The sequence below is a fragment of the Mixophyes fleayi genome, chromosome 10 (genome assembly GCF_038048845.1).
Source record: "Mixophyes fleayi isolate aMixFle1 chromosome 10, aMixFle1.hap1, whole genome shotgun sequence".
NCBI lineage: Eukaryota > Metazoa > Chordata > Amphibia > Anura > Limnodynastidae > Mixophyes > Mixophyes fleayi.
In genome coordinates this window covers 102308600-102334624 of record NC_134411.1, presented here as the reverse complement: position 1 = coordinate 102334624, position 26025 = coordinate 102308600, and the positions used below count along the sequence as shown (strand labels likewise).

The 26025-nt window shown below is 31.1% G+C and overlaps 1 long non-coding RNA gene across 1 annotated transcript in view; it reads left to right on the top strand.

The window, feature by feature from the left end:
- Positions 1–22313, top strand: part of LOC142103692 (uncharacterized) — a 32403-nt gene extending 10090 nt beyond the window's left edge. Inside the window, exon 3 of the long non-coding RNA XR_012679423.1 lies at positions 21932–22313. This is a non-coding gene — a long non-coding RNA (uncharacterized LOC142103692). The remainder of the gene's footprint in view (positions 1–21931) is intronic.
- Positions 22314–26025: the final 3712 nt, after the last annotated feature.

Here is a 26025-nt window from a genome sequence, read left to right as displayed (position 1 = left end):
GTATTATAGTCACAGTATATGTATTATAGAGTCAGAGTATATGTATTAGACAGTCAGAGTATATGTATTATAGTCAGAGTATATGTATTATAGAGTCTGAGTATATGTTTTATAGTCAGAGTATATGTATTATAGTCAGAGTATATGTATTATAGTCAGAGTATATGTATTATAGTCAGAGTATATGTATTATAGTCAGAGTATATGTATTATACAGTCAGAGTATATGTATTATAGTCAGAGTATATGTATTATAGTCAGAGTATATGTATTATAGTCAGAGTATATGTATTATACAGTCAGAGTATATGTATTATAGAAGAGTATATGTATTATACAGTCAGAGTATATGTATTATAGTCACAGTATATGTATTATAGTCACAGTATATGTATTATAGAGTCAGAGTATATGTATTATAGTCAGAGTATATGTATTATAGAGTCTGAGTATATGTTTTATAGTCAGAATATATGTATTATAGTCAGAGTATATGTATTATATAGTCATAGTATATGTATTATAGAGTCAGAGTATATGTATTATACAGTCAGAGTATATGTATTATAGTCATAGTATATGTATTATAGTCAGAGTATATGTATTATAGTAGAGAATATGTATTATAGTCAGAGTATATGTATTATAGTAGAGAATATGTATTATAGTCAGAGTATATGTATTATAGTCAGAGTATATGTATTATAGAAGAGTATATGTATTATAGTCAGAGTATATGTATTATAGTCAGAGTATATGTATTATAGTCAGAGTATATGTATTATACAGGCATAGTATATGTATTATAGTCATAGTATATGTATTATAGTCATAGTATATGTATTATAGTCAGAGTATATGTATTATAGAAGAGTATATGTATTATACAGTCAGAGTATATGTATTATAGTCAGACTTTAGGTATTATAGAGTCAGAGAATATGTATTATAGAAGAGTATATGTATTATACAGTCAGAGTATATGTATTATAGTCACAGTATATGTATTATAGTAGAGTATATGTATTATACAATCAGAGTATATGTATTATAGTCAGAGAATATGTATTATAGTAGAGTATATGTATTATAGTCAGAGTATTTGTATTATAGTCACAGTATATGTATTATAGTCAGAGTATATGTATTATAGAGTCAGAGTATATGTATTATAGTCACAGTATATGTATTATAGTCAGACTTTAGGTATTATAGAGTCAGAGTATATGTATTATAGTCAGAGTATATGTATTATAGTCAGAGTATATGTATTATAGAGTAAGAGTATATGTATTATAGTCACAGTATATGTATTATAGAAGAGTATATGTATTATAGTCAGACTTTAGGTATTATAGAGTCAGAGTATATGTATTATAGAAGAGTATATGTATTATACTGTCAGAGTATATGTATTATACAGTCAGAGTATTTGTATTATAGTCACAGAATATGTATTATAGTCAGAGTATATGTATTATAGTCAGAGTATATGTATTATAGTCACAGTATATGTATTATAGTAGAGTATATGTATTATACAGTCAGAGTATATGTATTATAGTCAGACTTTAGTTATTATAGAGTCAGAGAATATGTATTATAGAAGAGTATATGTATCATACAGTCAGAGTATATGTATTATAGTCACAGTATATGTATTATAGAGTCAGAGTATATGTATTATACAGTCACAGTATATGTATTATAGTCATAGTATATGTATTATAGTCAGAGTATATGTATTATAGTAGAGAATATGTATTATAGTCAGAGTATATGTATTATAGTAGAGAATATGTATTATAGTCAGAGTATATGTATTATAGTAGAGAATATGTATTATAGTCAGAGTATATGTATTATAGTAGAGAATATGTATTATAGTCAGAGTATATGTATTATAGTCAGAGTATATGTATTATAGTCAGAGTATATGTATTATAGAAGAGTATATGTATTATAGTAGAGAATATGTATTAGAGTCAGAGTATATGTATTATAGAAGAGTATATGTATTATAGTCCGAGTATATGTATTATACAGTCATAGTATATGTATTATAGTCATAGTATATGTATTATAGTCAGAGTATATGTATTATAGAAGAGTATATGTATTATACAGTCAGAGTATATGTATTATAGTAGAGTATATGTATTATACAATCAGATTATATGTATTATAGTCAGAGAATATGTATTATAGTCACAGTATATGTATTATAGTCAGAGTATATGTATTATAGAAGAGTATATGTATTATACAGTCAGAGTATATGTATTATAGTCAGAGTATTTGTATTATATTCACAGTATATGTATTATAGTAGAGTATATGTATTATACAGTCAGAGTATATGTATTATAGTCAGACTTTAGGTATTATACAGTCAGAGTATATGTATTATAGTCACAGTATATGTATTATAGTAGAGTATATGTATTATACAATCAGAGTATATGTATTATAGTCAGAGAATATGTATTATAGTCACAGTATATGTATTATAGTCAGAGTATATGTATTATAGAAGAGTATATGTATTATACAGTCAGAGTATATGTATTATAGTCAGAGTATTTGTATTATAGTCACAGTATATGTATTATAGTAGAGTATATGTATTATACAGTCAGAGTATATGTATTATAGTCAGACTTTAGGTAATATAGTCAGAGTATATGTATTATAGTCAGAGTATATGTATTATAGAAGAGTATATGTATTATACAGTCAGAGTATATGTATTATAGTCAGAGTATTTGTATTATAGTCACAGTATATGTATTATAGTAGAGAATATGTATTATAGTCAGAGTATATGTATTATAGTAGAGAATATGTATTATAGTCAGAGTATATGTATTATAGTCAGAGTATATGTATTATAGAAGAGTGTATGTATTATACAGTCAGAGTATATGTATTATAGTCAGAGTATTTCTATTATAGTCACAGTATATGTATTATAGTAGAGTATATGTATTATACAGTCAGAGTATATGTATTATAGTCAGACTTAAGGTATTATAGTCAGAGTATATGTATTATAGTAGAGTATATGTATTATAGTAGAGTATATGTATTATAGTCAGAGAATATGTATTATAGTCACAGTACATGTATTATAGAAGAGTATATGTATTATACAGTCAGAGTATATGTATTATAGTCAGACTTTAGGTATTATAGAGTCAGAGAATATGTATTATAGAAGAGTATATGTATTATACAGTCAGAGTATATGTATTATAGTTATAGTATATGTATTATAGTCAGAGTATATGTATTATAGTAGAGAATATGTATTATAGTCAGAGAATATGTATTATAGTCAGAGTATATGTATTATAGTCAGAGTATATGTATTATAGAGTAAGAGTATATGTATTATAGTCACAGTATATGTATTATAGAAGAGTATATGTATTATAGTCAGACTTTAGGTATTATAGAGTCAGAGTATATGTATTATAGAAGAGTATATGTATTATACAGTCAGAGTATATGTATTATAGTCAGACTTTAGGTATTATAGAGTCAGAGAATATGTATTATAGAAGAGTATATGTATTATACAGTCAGAGTATATGTATTATAGTCACAGTATATGTATTATAGTAGAGTATATGTATTATACAATCAGAGTATATGTATTATAGTCAGAGAATATGTATTATAGTAGAGTATATGTATTATAGTCAGAGTATTTGTATTATAGTCACAGTATATGTATTATAGTCAGAGTATATGTATTATAGAGTCAGAGTATATGTATTATAGTCACAGTATATGTATTATAGTCAGACTTTAGGTATTATAGAGTCAGAGTATATGTATTATAGTCAGAGTATATGTATTATAGTCAGAGTATATGTATTATAGAGTAAGAGTATATGTATTATAGTCACAGTATATGTATTATAGAAGAGTATATGTATTATAGTCAGACTTTAGGTATTATAGAGTCAGAGTATATGTATTATAGAAGAGTATATGTATTATACTGTCAGAGTATATGTATTATACAGTCAGAGTATTTGTATTATAGTCACAGAATATGTATTATAGTCAGAGTATATGTATTATAGTCAGAGTATATGTATTATAGTCACAGTATATGTATTATAGTAGAGTATATGTATTATACAGTCAGAGTATATGTATTATAGTCAGACTTTAGTTATTATAGAGTCAGAGAATATGTATTATAGAAGAGTATATGTATCATACAGTCAGAGTATATGTATTATAGTCACAGTATATGTATTATAGAGTCAGAGTATATGTATTATACAGTCACAGTATATGTATTATAGTCATAGTATATGTATTATAGTCAGAGTATATGTATTATAGTAGAGAATATGTATTATAGTCAGAGTATATGTATTATAGTAGAGAATATGTATTATAGTCAGAGTATATGTATTATAGTAGAGAATATGTATTATAGTCAGAGTATATGTATTATAGTAGAGAATATGTATTATAGTCAGAGTATATGTATTATAGTCAGAGTATATGTATTATAGTCAGAGTATATGTATTATAGAAGAGTATATGTATTATAGTAGAGAATATGTATTAGAGTCAGAGTATATGTATTATAGAAGAGTATATGTATTATAGTCCGAGTATATGTATTATACAGTCATAGTATATGTATTATAGTCATAGTATATGTATTATAGTCAGAGTATATGTATTATAGAAGAGTATATGTATTATACAGTCAGAGTATATGTATTATAGTAGAGTATATGTATTATACAATCAGATTATATGTATTATAGTCAGAGAATATGTATTATAGTCACAGTATATGTATTATAGTCAGAGTATATGTATTATAGAAGAGTATATGTATTATACAGTCAGAGTATATGTATTATAGTCAGAGTATTTGTATTATATTCACAGTATATGTATTATAGTAGAGTATATGTATTATACAGTCAGAGTATATGTATTATAGTCAGACTTTAGGTATTATACAGTCAGAGTATATGTATTATAGTCACAGTATATGTATTATAGTAGAGTATATGTATTATACAATCAGAGTATATGTATTATAGTCAGAGAATATGTATTATAGTCACAGTATATGTATTATAGTCAGAGTATATGTATTATAGAAGAGTATATGTATTATACAGTCAGAGTATATGTATTATAGTCAGAGTATTTGTATTATAGTCACAGTATATGTATTATAGTAGAGTATATGTATTATACAGTCAGAGTATATGTATTATAGTCAGACTTTAGGTAATATAGTCAGAGTATATGTATTATAGTCAGAGTATATGTATTATAGAAGAGTATATGTATTATACAGTCAGAGTATATGTATTATAGTCAGAGTATTTGTATTATAGTCACAGTATATGTATTATAGTAGAGAATATGTATTATAGTCAGAGTATATGTATTATAGTAGAGAATATGTATTATAGTCAGAGTATATGTATTATAGTCAGAGTATATGTATTATAGAAGAGTGTATGTATTATACAGTCAGAGTATATGTATTATAGTCAGAGTATTTCTATTATAGTCACAGTATATGTATTATAGTAGAGTATATGTATTATACAGTCAGAGTATATGTATTATAGTCAGACTTAAGGTATTATAGTCAGAGTATATGTATTATAGTAGAGTATATGTATTATAGTAGAGTATATGTATTATAGTCAGAGAATAGGTATTATAGTCACAGTACATGTATTATAGAAGAGTATATGTATTATACAGTCAGAGTATATGTATTATAGTCAGACTTTAGGTATTATAGAGTCAGAGAATATGTATTATAGAAGAGTATATGTATTATACAGTCAGAGTATATGTATTATAGTTATAGTATATGTATTATAGTCAGAGTATATGTATTATAGTAGAGAATATGTATTATAGTCAGAGTATATGTATTATAGTAGAGAATATGTATTATAGTCAGAGTATATGTATTATAGTCAGAGTATATGTATTATAGAGTAAGAGTATATGTATTATAGTCACAGTATATGTATTATAGAAGAGTATATGTATTATAGTCAGACTTTAGGTATTATAGAGTCAGAGTATATGTATTATAGAAGAGTATATGTATTATACAGTCAGAGTATATGTATTATACATTTAGAGTATATGTATTATAGTCACAGTATATGTATTATAGTAGAGTATATGTATTATAGTCAGAGTATTTCTATTATAGTCACAGTTTATGTATTATAGTAGAGTATATGTATTATACAGTCAGAGTATATGTATTATAGTCAGACTTTAGGTATTATAGAGTCAGAGTATATGTATTATAGAAGAGTATATGTATTATACAGTCAGAGTATATGTATTATAGTCAGAGTATATGTATTATAGTCAGAGTATATGTATTATAGTCACAGTATATGTATTATAGTCATACTTTAGGTATTATAGAGTCAGAGTATATGTATTATAGTCAGAGTATATGTATTATAGAGTAAGAGTATATGTATTATAGTCACAGTATATGTATTATAGAAGAGTATATGTATTATAGAGTAAGAGTATATGTATTATAGTCACAGTATATGTATTATAGAAGAGTATATGTATTATAGTCAGACTTTAGGTATTATAGAGTCAGAGTATATGTATTATAGAAAAGTATATGTATTATACAGTCAGAGTATATGTATTTTACAGTCAGAGTATTTGTATTATAGTCACAGTATATTTATTATAGTCAGAGTATATGTATTATAGTCACAGTATATGTATTATAGTCACAGTATATGTATTATAGTAGAGTATATGTATTATACAGTCAGAGTATATGTATTATAGTCAGACTTTAGGTATTATAGAGTCAGAGAATATGTATTATAGAAGAGTATATGTATTATACAGTCAGAGTATATGTATTATAGTCACAGTATATGTATTATAGAGTCAGAGTATATGTATTATACAGTCACAGTATATGTATTATAGTCATAGTATATGTATTATAGTCAGAGTATATGTATTATAGTCAGAGTATATGTATTATAGTAGAGAATATGTATTAGAGTCAGAGTATATGTATTATAGTCAGAGTATATGTATTATAGTCAAAGTATATGTATTATAGTCAGAGTATATGTATTATAGAAGAGTATATGTATTATAGTCCGAGTATATGTATTATAGTCCGAGTATATGTATTATAGTCAGAGTATATGTATTATACAGTCATAGTATATGTATTATAGTCATAGTATATGTATTATAGTCAGAGTATATGTATTATAGAAGAGTATATGTATTATACAGTCAGAGTATATGTATTATAGTCAGACTTTAGGTATTATAGAGTCAGAGAATATGTATTATAGAAGAGTATATGTATTATACAGTCAGAGTATATGTATTATAGTCAGAGTATATGTATTATAGAGTAAGAGTATTTGTATTATAGTCACAATATATGTATTATAGAAGAGTATATGTATTATAGTCAGACTTTAGGTATTATAGAGTCAGAGTATATGTATTATAGAAGAGTATATGTATTATACTATCAGATTATATGTATTATAGTCAGAGAATATGTATTATAGTCACAGTATATGTATTATAGTCAGAGTATATGTATTATAGAAGAGTATATGTATTATACAGTCAGAGTATATGTATTATAGTCAAAGTATTTGTATTATAGTCAGAGTATTTGTATTATAGTCAGCACAGTGGCCTAGTGGTTAGCACTTCAGCCTCACAGCACTGAGGTCATGAGTTCGATTCCCGACTATATCTGTGTGGAGTTCTCCCTGTGTTTGCGTGGGTTTCCTCCGGGTGCTCCGGTTTCCTCCCACACTCCAAAAACATACTGGTAGGTTAATTGGCTGCTATCAAAAATTGACCCTAGTGTCTACCTCTCTGTCTGTATGTATATGTCTGTGTGTGTGTGTGTCTATATTAGGGAATTTAGACTGTAAGCTCCAATGGGGCAGGGACTGATGTGAATGAGTTCTCTGTACAGCGCTGCGGAATTAGTGGCGCTATATAAATAAATGATGATGATGATGATGATGATAGTCACAGTATATGTATTATAGTAGAGTATATGTATTATACAGTCAGAGTATATGTATTATAGTCAGACTTAAGGTATTATAGTCAGAGTATATGTATTATAGTAGAGTATATGTATTATAGTCACAGTATATGTATTATAGTCAGAGTATATGTATTATAGAAGAGTATATGTATTATACAGTCAGAGTATATGTATTATAGTGAGACTTTAGGTATTATAGAGTCAGAGTATATGTATTATAGAATAGTATATGTATTATACAGAGTATATGTATTATAGTCAGAGTATATGTATTATAGTCAGAGTATATGTATTATAGTCACAGTATATGTATTATAGTCATAGTATATGTATTATAGTCAGACTTTAGGTATTATAGAGTCAGAGTATATGTATTATAGTCAGAGTATATGTATTATAGAGTAAGAGTATATGTATTATAGTCACAGTATATGTATTATAGAAGAGTATATGTATTATAGTCAGACTTTAGGTATTATAGAGTCAGAGTATATGTATTATAGAAAAGTATATGTATTATACAGTCAGAGTATATGTATTATACAGTCAGAGTATATGTATTATAGTCACAGTATATGTAATATAGTAGAGTATATGTATTATAGTCAGAGTATTTGTATTATAGTCAGAGTATATGTATTATAGTCACAGTATATGTATTATAGTCACAGTATATGTATTATAGTAGAGTATATGTATTATAGTCAGAGTATTTGTATTATAGTCACAGTATATGTATTATAGTCAGAGTATATGTATTATAGTCACAGTATATGTATTATAATCACAGTATATGTATTATAGTAGAGTATATGTATTATACAGTCAGAGTATATGTATTATAGTCACAGTATATGTATTATAGTCACAGTATATGTAATATAGTAGAGTATATGTATTATAGTCAGAGTATTTCTATTATAGTCAGAGTATTTGTATTATAGTAATATATGTATTATAGTCAGAGTATATGTATTATAGTCAGAGTATATGTATTATACAGTCATAGTATATGTATTATAGTCATAGTATATGTATTATAGTCAGAGTATATGTATTATAGAAGAGTATATGTATTATAGTCACAGTATATGTATTATAGTCACAGTATATGTTTTATAGTAGAGTATATGTATTATAGTCAGAGTATTTGTATTATAGTCACAGTATATGTATTATAGTCAGAGTATATGTATTATAGTCACAGTATATGTATTATAATCACAGTATATGTATTATAGTAGAGTATATGTATTATACAGTCAGAGTATATGTATTATAGTCACAGTATATGTATTATAGTCACAGTATATGTAATATAGTAGAGTATATGTATTATAGTCAGAGTATTTCTATTATAGTCAGAGTATTTGTATTATAGTAATATATGTATTATAGTCAGAGTATATGTATTATAGTCAGAGTATATGTATTATACAGTCATAGTATATGTATTATAGTCATAGTATATGTATTATAGTCAGAGTATATGTATTATAGAAGAGTATATGTATTATACAGTCAGAGTATATGTATTATAGTCAGAGTATATGTATTATAGTCAGAGAATATGTATTATAGTCACAGTATATGTATTATAGTCAGAGTATATGTATTATAGAAGAGTATATGTATTATACAGTCAGAGTATATGTATTATAGTCAGAGTATTTGTATTATAGTCACAGTATATGTATTATAGTAGAGTATATGTATTATACAGTCAGAGTATATGCATTATAGTCAGACTTTAGGTATTATAGTCAGAGTATATGTATTATAGTAGAGTATATGTATTATAGTAGAGTATATGTATTATAGTCAGAGTATATCTATTATAGTCAGAGTATATGTATTATAGAAGAGTATATGTATTATACAGTCAGAGTATATGTATTATACAGTCAGAGTATATGTATTATACAGTCAGAGTATATGTATTATAGTCAGAGTATATGTATTATAGTCAGAGTATATGTATTATAGTCACAGTATATGTATTATAGTCACAGTATATGTATTATAGTCAGACTTTACGTATTATAGAGTCAGAGTATATGTATTATAGTCAGAGTATATGTATTATAGTCACAGTATGTGTATTATAGTCAGAGTATATGTATTATAGAAGAGTATATGTATTATACAGTCAGAGTATATGTATTATAGTGAGACTTTAGGTATTATAGAGTCAGAGTATATGTATTATAGAATAGTATATGTATTATACAGAGTATATGTATTATAGTCAGAGTATATGTATTATAGTAAGAGTATATGTATTATAGTCAGAGTATATGTATTATAGAGTAAGAGTATATGTATTATAGTCACAGTATATGTATTATAGAAGAGTATATGTATTATAGTCAGACTTTAGGTATTATAGAGTCAGAGTATATGTATTATAGAAAAGTATATGTATTATACAGTCAGAGTATATGTATTATAGTCACAGTATATGTATTATAGTAGAGTATATGTATTATAGTCAGAGTATTTGTATTATAGTCAGAGTATATGTATTATAGTCACAGTATATGTATTATAGTCACAGTATATGTATTATAGTCACAGTATATGTATTAAAGTAGAGTATATGTATTATAGTCAGAGTATTTGTATTATAGTCACAGTATATGTATTATAGTCACAGTATATGTATTATAGTCACAGTATATGTATTATAGTAGAGTATATGTATTATACAGTCAGAGAATATGTATTATAGAAGAGTATATGTATTATACAGTCAGAGTATATGTATTATAGTCACAGTATATGTATTATAGAGTCAGAGTATATGTATTATACAGTCAGAGTATATGTATTATAGTCATAGTATATGTATTATAGTCAGAGTATATGTATTATAGTAGAGAATATGTATTATAGTCAGAGTATATGTATTATAGTAGAGAATATGTATTATAGTCAGAGTATATGTATTATAGTCAGAGTATATGTATTATAGTCAGAGTATATGTATTATAGTCAGAGTATATGTATTATAGAAGAGTATATGTATTATAGTCAGAGTATATGTATTATAGTCAGAGTATATGTATTATAGTCAGAGTATATGTATTATACAGTCATAGTATATGTATTATAGTCATAGTATATGTATTATAGTCAGAGTATATGTATTATAGAAGAGTATATGTATTATACAGTCAGAGTATATGTATTATAGTCAGAGTATATGTATTATAGTCAGAGAATATGTATTATAGTCACAGTATATGTATTATAGTCAGAGTATATGTATTATAGAAGAGTATATGTATTATACAGTCAGAGTATATGTATTATAGTCAGAGTATTTGTATTATAGTCACAGTATATGTATTATAGTAGAGTATATGTATTATACAGTCAGAGTATATGCATTATAGTCAGAGTATATGTATTATAGTCAGAGTATATGTATTATAGTCAGAGTATATCTATTATAGTCAGAGTATATGTATTATAGAAGAGTATATGTATTATACAGTCAGAGTATATGTATTATACAGTCAGAGTATATGTATTATACAGTCAGAGTATATGTATTATACAGTCAGAGTATATGTATTATAGTCAGAGTATATGTATTATAGTCAGAGTATATGTATTATAGTCACAGTATATGTATTATAGTCAGACTTTACGTATTATAGAGTCAGAGTATATGTATTATAGTCAGAGTATATGTATTATAGTCACAGTATATGTATTATAGAAGAGTATATGTATTATAGTCAGACTTTAGGTATTATAGAGTCAGACTATATGTATTATAGAAGAGTATATGTATTATACAGTCAGAGTATATGTATTATACAGTCAGAGTATTTGTATTATAGTCACAGTATATGTATTATAGTAGAGTATATGTATTATAGTCAGAGTATTTGTATTATAGTCACAGTATATGTATTATAGTCAGAGTATATGTATTATAGTCAGACTTTAGGTATTATAGAGTCAGAGTATATGTATTATAGTCACAGTATATGTATTATAGTCAGAGTATATGTATTATAGTCACAGTATATGTATTATAGTCACAGTATATGTATTATAGAAGAGTATATGTATTATAGTCAGACTTTAGGTATTATAGAGTCAGAGTATATGTATTATAGAAGAGTATATGTATTATACAGTCAGAGTATATGTATTATACTGTCAGAGTATATGTATTATAGTCAGACTTTAGGTATTATAGAGTCAGAGTATATGTATTATAGAAGAGTATATGTATTATACAGTCAGAGTATATGTATTATACAGTCAGAGTATTTGTATTATAGTCACAGTATATGTATTATAGTAGAGTATATGTATTATACAGTCAGAGTATATGTATTATAGTCAGACTTTAGGTATTATAGAGTCAGAGTATATGTATTATAGAAGAGTATATGTATTATACAGTCAGAGTATATGTATTATAGTCAGAGTATATGTATTATAGTCAGAGTATATGTATTATAGTCAGAGTATATGTATTATACAGTCAGAGTATATGTATTACAGTCACAGTATATGTATTATAGTAGAGTATATGTATTATAGTCAGAGTATTTGTATTATAGTCACAGTATATGTATTATAGTCAGAGTATATGTATTATAGTCACAGTATATGTATTATAGTCACAGTATATGTATTATAGTAAAGTATATGTATTATACAGTCAGAGTATATGTAATATAGTCAGACTTTAGGTATTATAGAGTCAGAGAATATGTATTATAGATGAGCATATGAATTATACAGTCAGAGTATATGTATTATAGTCACAGTATATGTATTATAGTAGAGTATATGTATTATACAATCAGAGTATATGTATTATAGTCAGAGTATATGTATTATAGTCAAAGTATATGTATTATAGTCACAGTATATGCATTATAGAAGAGTATATGTATTATAGTCAAACTTTAGGTATTATAGAGTCAGAGTATATGTATTATAGAAGAGTATATGTATTATAGTCAGACTTTAGGTATTATAGAGTCAGAGTATATGTATTATAGAAGTGTATATGTATTATACAGTCAGAGTATATGTATTATAGTCACAGTATATGTATTATAGTAGAGTATATGTATTATACAGTCAGAGTATATGTAATATAGTCAGACTTTAGGTATTATAGAGTCAGAGTATATGTATTATAGAAGAGTATATGTATTATACAGTCAGAGTATATGTATTATAGTCAGAGTATATGTATTATAGTCAGAGTATATGTATTATAGTCACAGTATATGTATTATAGTCAGACTTTAGGTATTATAGAGTCAGAGTATATGTATTATAGTCACAGTATATGTATTATAGAAGAGTATATATAATACCTAAAGTCTGACTATAATACATATACTCTTCTATAATACATATACTGTGACTATAATACATATACTCTTACTCTATAATACATATACTGTGACTATAATACATATACTCTGACTGTATAATACATATACTCTTCTATAATACATATACTCTGACTCTATAATACCTAAAGTCTGACTATAATACAGAGTCAGAGTATATGTATTACAGAAGAGTATATGTATTATACAGTCAGAGTAAATGTATTATACAGTCAGAGTATATGTATTATACAGTCAGAGTATATGTATTATAGTCACAGTATATGTATTATAGTAGAGTATATGTATTATAGTCAGAGTATATGTATTATAGTCACAGTATATGTATTATAGTCAGACTTTAGGTATTATAGAGTCAGAGTATATTTATTATAGTCAGAGTATATGTATTATAGAGTAAGAGTATATGTATTATAGTCACAGTATATGTATTATAGAAGAGTATATGTATTATAGTCAGACTTTAGGTATTATAGAGTCAGAGTATATGTATTATAGAAGAGTATATGTATTATACAGTCAGAGTATATGTATTATAGTCACAGTATATGTATTATAGTAGAGTATATGTATTATAGAAGAGTATATGTATTATACAGTCAGAGTATATGTATTATACAGTCAGAGTATATGTATTATAGTCAGAGTATATGTATTATAGTCACAGTATATGTATTATAGTCAGAGTATATGTATTATAGTCACAGTATATGTATTATAGAGTAAGAGTATATGTATTATAGTCAGACTTTAGATATTATAGAGTCAGAGTATATGTATTATAGAGGAGTATATGTATTATACAGTCAGAGTATATGTATTATAGTCAGAGTATATGTATTATAGTAGAGTATATGTATTATAGTCAGAGTATATGTATTATAGAGTAAGAGTATATGTATTATAGTCACAGTATATGTATTATAGAAGAGTATATGTATTATAGTCAAACTTTAGGTATTATAGAGTCAGAGTATATGTATTATAGAAGAGTATATGTATTATACAATCAGAGTATATGTATTATAGTCAGACTTTAGGTATTATAGAGTCAGAGAATATGTATTATAGATGAGTATATGAATTATACAGTCAGAGTATATGTATTATAGTGACAGTATATGTATTATAGTAGAGTATATGTATTATACAATCAGAGTATATGTATTATAGTCAGAGTATATGTATTATAGTAGAGTATATGTATTATAGTCAGAGTATATGTATTATAGAGTAAGAGTATATGTATTATAGTCACAGTATATGTATTATAGAAGAGTATATGTATTATAGTCAAACTTTAGGTATTATAGAGTCAGAGTATATGTATTGTAGAAGAGTATATGTATTATAGTCAGACTTTAGGTATTATAGAGTCAGAGTATATGTATTATAGAAGTGTATATGTATTATACAGTCAGAGTATATGTATTATAGTCAGAGTATATGTATTATAGTCACAGTATATGTATTATAGTCACAGTATATGTATTATAGTCAGACTTTAGGTTTTATAGAGTCAGAGTATATGTATTATAGTCAGAGTATATGTATTATAGTCAGAGTATATGTATTATAGTCACAGTATATGTATTATAGAGTCAGAGTATATGTATTATAGTCAGAGTATATGTATTATACAGTCAGAGTATATGTATTATACAGTCAGAGTATATGTATTATACAGTCAGAGTATATGTATTATAGTCAGAGTATATGTATTATAGTCACAGTATATGTATTATAGTCACAGTATATGTATTATAGAGTCAGAGTATATGTATTATAGTCACAGTATATGTATTATAGTCACAGTATATGTATTATAGAGTCAGAGTATATGTATTATAGTCAGAGTATATGTATTATACAGTCAGAGTATATGTATTATACAGTCAGAGTATATGTATTATAGTCACAGTATATGTATTATTGAAGAGTATATGTATTATACAATCAGAGTATATGTATTATAGTCAGACTTTAAGTATTATAGAGTTACAGTATATGTATTATAGTCAGAGTATATGTATTATAGTCAGAGTATATGTATTATAGTCACAGTATATGTATTATAGTCAGAGTATATGTATTATAGTCAGAGTATATGTATTATAGTCAGACTTTAGGTATTATAGAGTCAGAGTATATGTATTATAGAAGAGTATATGTATTATACAGAGTATATGTATTATAGTCAGAGTATATGTATTATAGTCACAGTATATGTATTATAGTCACAGTATATGTATTATAGTCATAGTATATGTATTATAGTCAGACTTTAGGTATTATAGAGTCAGAGTATATGTATTATAGAAGAGTATATGTATTATACAGTCAGAGTATATGTATTATAGAAGAGTATATGTATTATACAGTCAGAGTATATGTATTATAGTCACAGTATATGTATTATAGTCACAGTATATGTATTATAGTAGAGTATATGTATTATAGTCAGAGTATATGTATTATAGTCACAGTATATGTATTATAGTCACAGTATATGTATTATAGTAGAGTATATGTATTATAGTCAGAGTATATGTATTATAGTAGAGTATATGTATTATAGTCAGAGTATATGGATTATAGTCAGAGTATATGTATTATAGTCACAGTATATGTATTATAGAGTTACAGTATATGTATTATACAGTCAGAGTATATGTATTATAGTTACAGTATATGTATTATAGTCAGAGTATATGTATTATAGTCACAGTATATGTATTATAGTAATTACACTGGACTATATCTCTGGTCTCACTAGGTGGCCGCTATGTTTGTATTACGCTCCGGGATTACAAGCCGACCTCTTCCATGCTGTGGCCTCATTTAAACATCATGAGGTTTCTGTGTTGCTGTTTGTCACTCACACATCTCATCTCTATTATGTAACAAGTGGATGTGAGAAGAGAGCGGGGATTTGTTAGTTGCTCAGCGCTGGCTCTTGAAGTGCAGCCAGATAAATCCCATGGACATGTATGATACAGCTGCCACTGGCTGACGTCTGGACGTGTAATTCTAAATCTAACATTTGTATTTAATAAGACCGTGGTGACAGTGTCTATATCTATAGCTAGATGTACATATAGAGCGTGGCAGCAGATCCTGATTTATTGATTATATATATATATATATTTGTGCCCCTACTACCCCTTTGTCTATCATCTAGCTAAATGCAGACTTGGAAACATATCCTGAGAAAATCTCAAAATATCCACATGTTTCAGGTTTTTTTTGGAGGGTCTGCGGCCAAGTTTGACTCTCTGTGTCACTCAGGACCTCATTTAGAGTTGGACGTAAAGTCTGTGTAAGAAGTGTAGGAGAGGGTGTGTGCCGCAGCTTGGTGGGGTGTTACGAGTTGCAAGCAAACCCCAGTTGCGTCCCACTCGTCCTATCGAGCTGCGAGCAGTTCCTGCAGCCAACTAACCGCTTGCGCCACCTAATTCCTGCCACGCAGCTTTAGCCCTGGTTTGACGTGTGTTGCGTCTGCGCCTCACTGCGACTAGGATGTATTTACATGGTCACGCCTTCACAATTCCGCGTTCCTCCAATTCTCTCGTAGCGAGTCGCAAGCTGTCACAAGTGTTAATTGCGTTTAAGATACAGGCGGATTTGGTGCTTGCTGCACATGTGTGGTAGTGTTTTTTGGTTAGATGCGCCTAAATCGGACTTTGCATCCGACTCTAAATGAGGTTCTCAGTGTTCAGAAACATTTTAGGCTGCTGGTTAATTTGAGGTTTATCCTTTCAATGATCTCTAATTATTGAACCAATTATTTTACCTATATCACAGCAGACATCACACTTGTCTATATTGCACTTCAGTCCCAGTTTATATAAATTAAGAGACTGTAACAGCCGGTCGTTCAGAACATGATTTTCTAATCATGGAATCATAGTATTCTAAAGACTGTGGGAGGGGGTCCTGCAGAGAGGGGCGCTAAGCTGCGTATAATGAGCTTTAACTTCTACACACGCGCACAAAGCAGAAGATACGTTTGCATGACGGCATGGCACCGCTAGCGAGCACTTGTGATTGAATAGGGGGATAGGAGGGGTGTTAGCATAGCCAAAATACATTATGGGCCTGTGGTGTATGTGCGACTTATGTAGCCTGAGACTCAGACGCACCTGCGCACGTCAGGAGACGAATAACACCCTGACCTGGGCACCATTGATGACTAGTAGATATACACATCATGTCTTCTGCTGAATGTGTCTGTATACGATTTGTCCATGCATTTATTATTCTGTCTGTTATTGTGTTTACGGTTCTGTATGATTATGTCAGGCGCTATGTTTATAAATAAACGACGATGATGAAATCTCTTCTGTAACGGTCACGGGTAGATTTCCAGTTGGATTTGTACTTTTTTTTTACTAGAAAAATAGAATGAAATTTATTATACGTTTTAATAAAATAAAATAAAAAAATGTTTCAAAGATTGTCATGTTTTTAATTCTGCCATCACCATAAATTATATGCTGCATAGCACCCCCCTCTTCCAATGCAGAGATTGTTTAGAACCTAGAGGTGGGAGGTGCCTGGTATTGGGGATTACACAGAGGAACAATACAAGACACATTGTTGCATTATATTTAACTCTTGTGAATAGCAGAATGTACATAAATCTCATCTGTGTTATTTTGTTTAACTCTATAGTGACCCCCCCCTTCCAAAATATTGTTATTATTGTTTAGGGTTAGGGTACTGTGAATGAGGTGGATTTTCCCTGACCGTCGGCTGCATCATGCAACTTCTGTAGGAATCATCCGAAACTAACGGAGATAGAAGTATTATCATTTGTAGGATTTCACCAGCAGGCTGAAGCCCACACACTCCTGACCGCTGGGTTTAATCTGGACAATTTGTCTGTCAACGCCAGGCTAATCCGACAACAGTCCCAAACAGGTGCTTGGTGCCTCTCCCCTCATCTCAGCCTCCTCATCAGAGCTGGTGACAATCACTTCATAGTTCAGTCCTGAGCTGATTGTGATGTTTAGTCTGACACCACTCATGTCAAAGAGACTCCGCACAGTCTAATCGCTGCTCACCAAAGGACCAGCCACGGCCGCTCTGACCCGGGAGAGGCTGGCGGGTAATTATCTGTGGATATTGCTTTGTAGGGATGCCACACACACTAAACATGCTGGGCCAGCAAACAAAAAATTGATTAACAGTGAACTCAATGTCTCGGATATAACTTTATATAAAATGTGAGAGCCAAGCTGGGTCTTTAAATGTCAGGTGGGGGCCACAGGAGTTATATAGAGGGCCACACAATCCACAATTATAGGTGGTAATAATTAATGTGTCCAGATACCACAGGAAAAATTTCATTTGGAATTATTTTCTTGGAATGTGGATTTCAGAATTATTGGGAATAGATTGTGATTAAAATAGTGCTGGGCAGCACGGTGGCATGGTGGTTAGCATTGCTGTCACAAAGCGTTGGGTCATTGGTCTGATTCCGGCTCTGTCTGTGTGCGGTTTGTATGTTCTCCCCGTGATTGCATGGGTTTTCTCCCACACTCCAAAGTGTGTTAGGGGAATTAGACTGTAAGCTCCTATGGGCAGACTACAAATTATCTGTGTAGCACTTCTATTATGGTGGCGCTATATAAAATGATATAAGAAGTTCCATCTCTCCTGATAAATAAATAAGACCTAGAAAGATCAAGTTTTACAAAATGACACAAATAAAATAAATCTTTTATCTGCAATGTTTATAGAAGTTTGTGGCCTCGAATGATCCTGCAGCTTTGACTATAACCTGCCTGTGTGTAGTGAGATTAATTTCAGATTTTCCTTTGAATTATTTAACAGAAAAAAAGACCTTCAGCTCAAACCTTAAAGTCTAAACCTCTAGTTTATAACTTGAAATATCTAACTAAACAGTAATGTGCAAGCTATGGAAATAAAGCAAAAATTTGTTGATACATTGAACCGGAGTTTGAACTGTATTGTTTCGTCTTTAACGGACCAGTTCTGATTAATCATGACAGTCATTCAGAGGTTGCTCAATGCATGCTGCTGAGAGCTGGAATATGTCTTGCCACATTCTTAGTCAATTAATCAATGGATAGACAGCCCAGTTAGCAGCAATGAATGATGCATAACCACAGAGGAAGCAGGCCCTTGAACTGGTATGGGGGCTGGAGGTATAGGGGGGGCCTCATTGGTTTTATTATAACACTTTACATAAACTCTTCCCAGATCTTTTAAATGATGGTACTCCCAGCTTTCTGAGTGCCAGGGATAGGGAGATAGAAGGCTTCCCCTATCTCTGGCTTTTCTCATTGATTTAAATAGACTGTGCGCATGTACGCTCACGCTGTGACGCCGGCGTGTACACGTACTTTTCTAATGCCGGGAAATATCAGAACACCCACAGAACATGGTGAAAAGTAATCTGTGGGTTTTCTTAACCCCTTAAATGCAGAGGACAATTTGGACTCGATCTTAGCATTTAATGGGTTAATATAAAGTGTAGTTTAAGTTTTCGCTGCATAATTTTAAGAATATTCTTTATGAGAGAAATATTTTAGTTGACTCAAAGGGGCATATTCAATTCCGATCCGATCCGCGGTAACGCACGTCACCGCGGAAAATGCGCACTACTGCCGGTAATACGGTATCGCAATAACGCGGATTTTCTTACGCAGCCCTTATTGCGGTACCGCGGATTAGGTTCGCGGCCGTTCCGGCGCGATCCCGCGAATCGGGATCGGAATTGAATATGCCCCAAAGTGACCTTAAATTCCTGGTAATTCCAATTTTGTTTGTAATTAAACTTTCTCCAGCCGCTCCTGGTATTATTGCAGTGTATATTTAGCTATAAACTACCAGTCTCTGCTCAGAAGATTTAAATTGTATGGAAGAGCTACAATCATAATATTGTCTAACACAGTGATTGCAGTCACCACACATTCCCCCGAAGGCGTAGTTATCATTCTTATTCGGTTATCGACGCTTGCTAAGTTCTGTGCTCCGAGTAAGAGCCCCGTCACAAAATAGGGCTGCTAGGTCAAAGTGACATTTCTATTTACATTTATGGGTAAAGCAATAAAGGAAAGAAACGCTCGTTCCCATTGTACTCTGGGATAACAGCGCCCGATGGCAAGACGCTTTTGGAAGCCATCATTAGAGTGTTAAAGGAACACTAATGTTTTATGTTTATATTTTGTACTTTCTGTTATCAATGTAACAACATAAACTTTTAAAGTTAGTGATTTGGTCTCTCTCTGTTTTATAATTTTGGAATCTATTCGTGTCTACAGTAACTGTTATGTCTCACTTTGCTATACCCCCCTCCTATCAGTCATGTACCTGCATCTTTGGCCTCTTGGTTATAGACACAATGGGGGGTGGGATAAAGTAGGAAGAACAAGACTTACACAGCGCAGTAGACCTATATGTATAGTTGATGGCAAATCAAACTAGTTGAGCGGTAGGTAAAACGCTGTCACAACGTTTATCTCCCGAAGGGTTCACAGTCATCCCACTTATGACACCAGTCTTTTCAGGAATGGTAAAATAAAAAAGGACTTGGATAATTATGTTATATCAGACATATATTATGATTTTCGGCCCAGGGTTTAGATAACATCAAAGAATCACTTTGGAGTTCAGTTCTACTTTATTAATGTGTTTCCTTCTAATTACTCCACTGTTATCTATAAATTAGATATACTACACTTTTAAAATATAACTGATATTAAAGTACCGTTAGGAATTAGTATTACAGAATCGTGTGATTTATGTTTATTACTTATGTCCACATTTGTTGTATCCAGACCTCAGGTTAAGGACCTGTGTACTTTATACTCGTCAGCAATTAACAGAGGGAGATTCTTAGAGGCAGAGTAGCACAGAAGCCTGCTTGTGATTGGTGGAAGGATTTCCTTTGATGTAAGCAGGTGGGGAGCGCTACATCGACGGGCCCTGTAGCAAAATCTGGAGGGAGCTATGAGCAGTTTGTCCTCCTGTGGCCCCCGCTTATGCTTGGGCCCCGTCGCAGCTGCATCCCTTCCAATGGTGGTACTTCCTCCAATGGGTGTAAGGAAGACAAAGACGTGCCACTCATCCAGTGCTTTTAATACCCCCCCCCCCCACTCCACTCAGTGCGCCGGCTGCAGACATAGAGGAGAAGCCGCTGGCAGCATGGATGGGGGAGCAAGGCCTGAGGCTATTTCTGAGGGTGGGGGGTCACCGTCTGCCCTGAAGGGAGGGAAGTTACTTTGTGACCAGTCTATGACTGGTAGCTGTGACATGGAGCATCCTCAGTAACCTTACAAAAGCTGATTTTAATTTATGACTAATACAACCCCTTTTAAATGAAAACTGAATATAGTTAAATTAAACCTTGTGGCTTGTTTTATAACAAACATGTAACATGTAACATATCCATTTTATTTTGCAGAAGGACGACCGCCGGGTCTTACAGTAGCAGTGGGCATTCCTTCACTCGGAGTCAGTATTTCCTTGGAATGGATCAGATACTCTGTGAAAGCCACTTTGCTGTATATTTAAGCATATTTGGGAAATATCACTATGTCACACACGGTGTTTCCGCTATTACACACTTTGCTTTCTTAGCAGATGTTTCTACCTAAATAAAACTCATTAAACTCAACGTATGTAAATAGCGGTTATGTAGACAGGATACGTCCACCTACACATTCATGGGAAGAGCAAGTGTATGACTTAGAAATGTGTTTATATTATGTAAATACTGGCAGCAGAAGTAACATTGGGTTTCAGAAAACATCTGTTAAATAAAAGTGTCCAAACTATTTTATTTATATCTGTGAATTTATTTTTAAATAATTGATGTCATATGAGGAAAAATTAAAATATGCTGGAAATTATTCAACTATTGATGAAATATACGAGATAGATAGATATATAGATAGATAGATAGATATGAGATAGATATATAGATAGATAGATAGATAGATATGAGATAGATAGATAGATAGATAGATATGAGATAGATATATAGATAGATATATAGATAGATAGATAGATAGATATGAGATAGATAGATAGATAGATAGATAGATAGATATGAGATACATATGAGTAGGATATGATATAGATAGATAGATAGATATGAGAAAGATATATATATATATATATATATATATATATATATATATATATATGATTAGGATAAGATAAAGATAGATAGTTATGATATAGATAGATAGATATGAGATAGATATATAAATAGATAGATATGATATAGATAGATAGATATGAGATAGATATATAAATAGATAGATATGATATAGATAGATAGATATGAGATAGAGATAGATATGATAAAAATAGATAGATATGAGATAGATAGATAGATAGATATGAGATAGATGTAGGATAGGATAAAGATAGATAGATAGATATGAGATAGATAGATGAATATAGATAGATACATAGATATGAGATAAATAAATAAATATGAGGTAGATAGATATAGATATGAGTACGATAGGATAAAGATAGATAGATATGAGATAGATGAATATAGATAGATACATAGATATGAGATAAATAAATACATATGAGGTAGATAGATAGATAGATATATAGATAGATAGATATAGATATGAGTAGGATATGATAAAGATAGATAGATATATAGATAGATATGAGATAGATAGATAAATATAGATTGATAGATAAATAGATAGATACACACACTGTGCACCTGGATATACATTTTATCAGAATAAGTGTTACATATCTATCCTCTACAGGGATCCGTACAGTTCTTTAGCAATACCAGGGTATAAATATTTACTGGCTGTGGAGTGCTGGGATTTATTAGAGTGCTGTAAGGTCTCCATGTCCTCTCGGCCAGCACACAGTCAGACGATAACATGAATGGAGACACACAGCGGCCTGATTGGCAGACACAGGCCGGGGAGCATAGTGTGACGAGCCAGCCCTACCACAGACTACACACTGCCTCTGAGCATAAACACAGAGCTTCCAGGCAGCTGAAGGGGATTCTGCAATGTTTAATCTAAGAGACTGAAAACGAGGATCCAGTTTATTCTTCTTGTCCGGCTGTCTCCTCCTAACCTATAGATTCAGTTATTACTCTGCCGTTATTTACTGTTCTAGTCAATGCTATTATCCATTATCCTAGTGTCATGTTATGGGGAGCCTTACGCCTGCTTGCTGGATGACTGCAACAAGTGTCAGGAAATATTCCTGCCCTGCAGAGGATCAATGCCAGGGTCTACGTCAAGGATTCCTCTGCCGCATGATATAAACCAAGTTTGGATATACACATTAGCTATGTACATGGCACAGGCTAGAGTAACACTGTTTCTGAGGCTTAAAGACAGCCAGTCGTGGAGGAACCACATGACCCAGCATGCCTGCTCGGATTTGGAGTTCCACCACGTTATCAATCTCTAGTTTAACTGGTAGCAGAGGAATTATTTTACGTCACTTTTATATCGGTTTCTGCTGGTTGATTTGGATCAACAGGAAGTCGAACACAGTTACCTGTCAGTGGCATCAGGGCATAATGTTCATTGAAAAAGTTGGTTATTTTGTTGTAAGAAAAGCAACGGATCCCTATGGTAATACACACGGACCACTCACACATGCATTTTATATTTTCACATATCCTCTATTAAAAAGAAATTGCTCAAAAAAAAATAAAAAAATATAAAAAAAAAATGGTTCCTACCTCTTGTGTTGAGCTCTGACCTCCATCTGGGGCTGGGTGGAAGTTGGTGCAGCACGAGTCACACACGGCCTCTGTAGGCGCAGCCCCCACTCAACAATAGCCAGCCTCACAATTGGCTGCCTGTTGCTCTTCAACGATGGGACCGCCCCCTGGCAACCAGGAATGCTGCCAGTCACCACCCCGCACTGCTCACCACCCTGAACCCATGCCCCCCTTTAGGTGCCTTCACAAAAAAATAATGGCTTTTTTTTCCCCTCTTGGTTGGCCTGGGCCTATTTCTGTGGATGAATCACGTTTTCTTTTACAAAATGTGGATGGCTGGGTGCATGTGCAACATTTACTTGGGTAAGAGATGGCACTAGGATGCACTATGGGAAGAAGGCAGCCGGCGGAGGCAGTGTGATGCTCTGGGTAATGTTCTGCTTGGAATCCTTGGGTCCTGACATTCATGTGGATGTTACTATGACACATACCACCTACCTAAACATTGTAGCAGACCAAGTACACCCCTTCATGGCAGCGGTATTCCCTGATGGCAGTGGCCTCTTTCAGACGGATAATGCGCCCTGCAACACTGCAGGAATTGTTCATTTATTGCTTGAGGAACATGAGAAAGAGATCAAGGTGTTGATCTCTTTACTGACTGGTCCCATATAATTGGGGCACCCTTGTTCTCCATATTCAACTCTGCTGGGGATTGGAGAGCTACTAGCTGAGTATCAGAAAGGAGTAAGATAACTCTGTTCGGCTTTGAATACACAGACAGTAGTAGAGGCTCTGGTTTGATTTTGCAGGTAAACTTCCTTTTAGTATCTGGGATGTTGCACTAGTCTCTGAAGACATTGAGAAGCTGGGCTCATTGATGGCATTGAGAAAACTTGCTGCGCTACTGTAACAAACAAGCTGGTTTTTGGACTAATCGCTTGGGTCGCTGAGTTCTTGGTTTGAGTCCTAAGGCAGGTTTCATTTTTAGGCATCTGAAGGTTGCACCAGGCTGGTTGATAACATTGAGAATAATATCCAGAAACGTATGGCAAAAGCTATCTTAGTTGTCTAGAAGCCCAGTACTCACCTGGCTATGATGGAGATGTCTAGAAGTCAGATACTCATTTGGTTTTGATGGTGGCGTTTGTTACTTGAATCCCTTGGTGTGTTCTTTCTTACTACCAGGAATGTTGCACCAGGAACATTCATGGTATGTGTCATTGGGAAAAGTACATGAACTGGCCCATCAAGCCAGTGATGGTAGTGTCCAAGGTTTGAATCTGCAGACAGGTAACTTTTTAGTACTTAGGATATTGCACATGCTTGGTGACATTTAGAAAAGTCTTACCTCCTAAATATACTGTGCTGGGTCCCTGGACTAGTACCCATGTGCTCTACTAACAGAGATGTTGAAGTCCTGGTTTATGTTCCCCCAGACAGCATTCTGTTAGTACTTTGGATGTTGCTCCAGGCTGGTTGATGACATTGAGCATAATCTCCCCCCCTCAGACCTAACAATCAAGATGGCTCTGTAGACTAGTGTCCACCTTCTCTTTTCACACCTAATGGTGGAGTCCCTGGTTTGAACCCCTAACCAGGTTTCTTTTAACTATCTTGTATGATGGACCCGGATGAATTATGACACTGAGGAGCAGCTTTTATATAAGCTTAAGCTGGCTCAGAGGATTAGTTTCTTGGTTCTCTGCTTGCAGGGATGATAGAAGTCCAGATTCTAATCCACCATCAGCTGTAGCTTTTGTACCTTGAATTTTACACCTGGCTTGATAATGACATTGAGAAAAATCTCATCATTTTCTAGCACC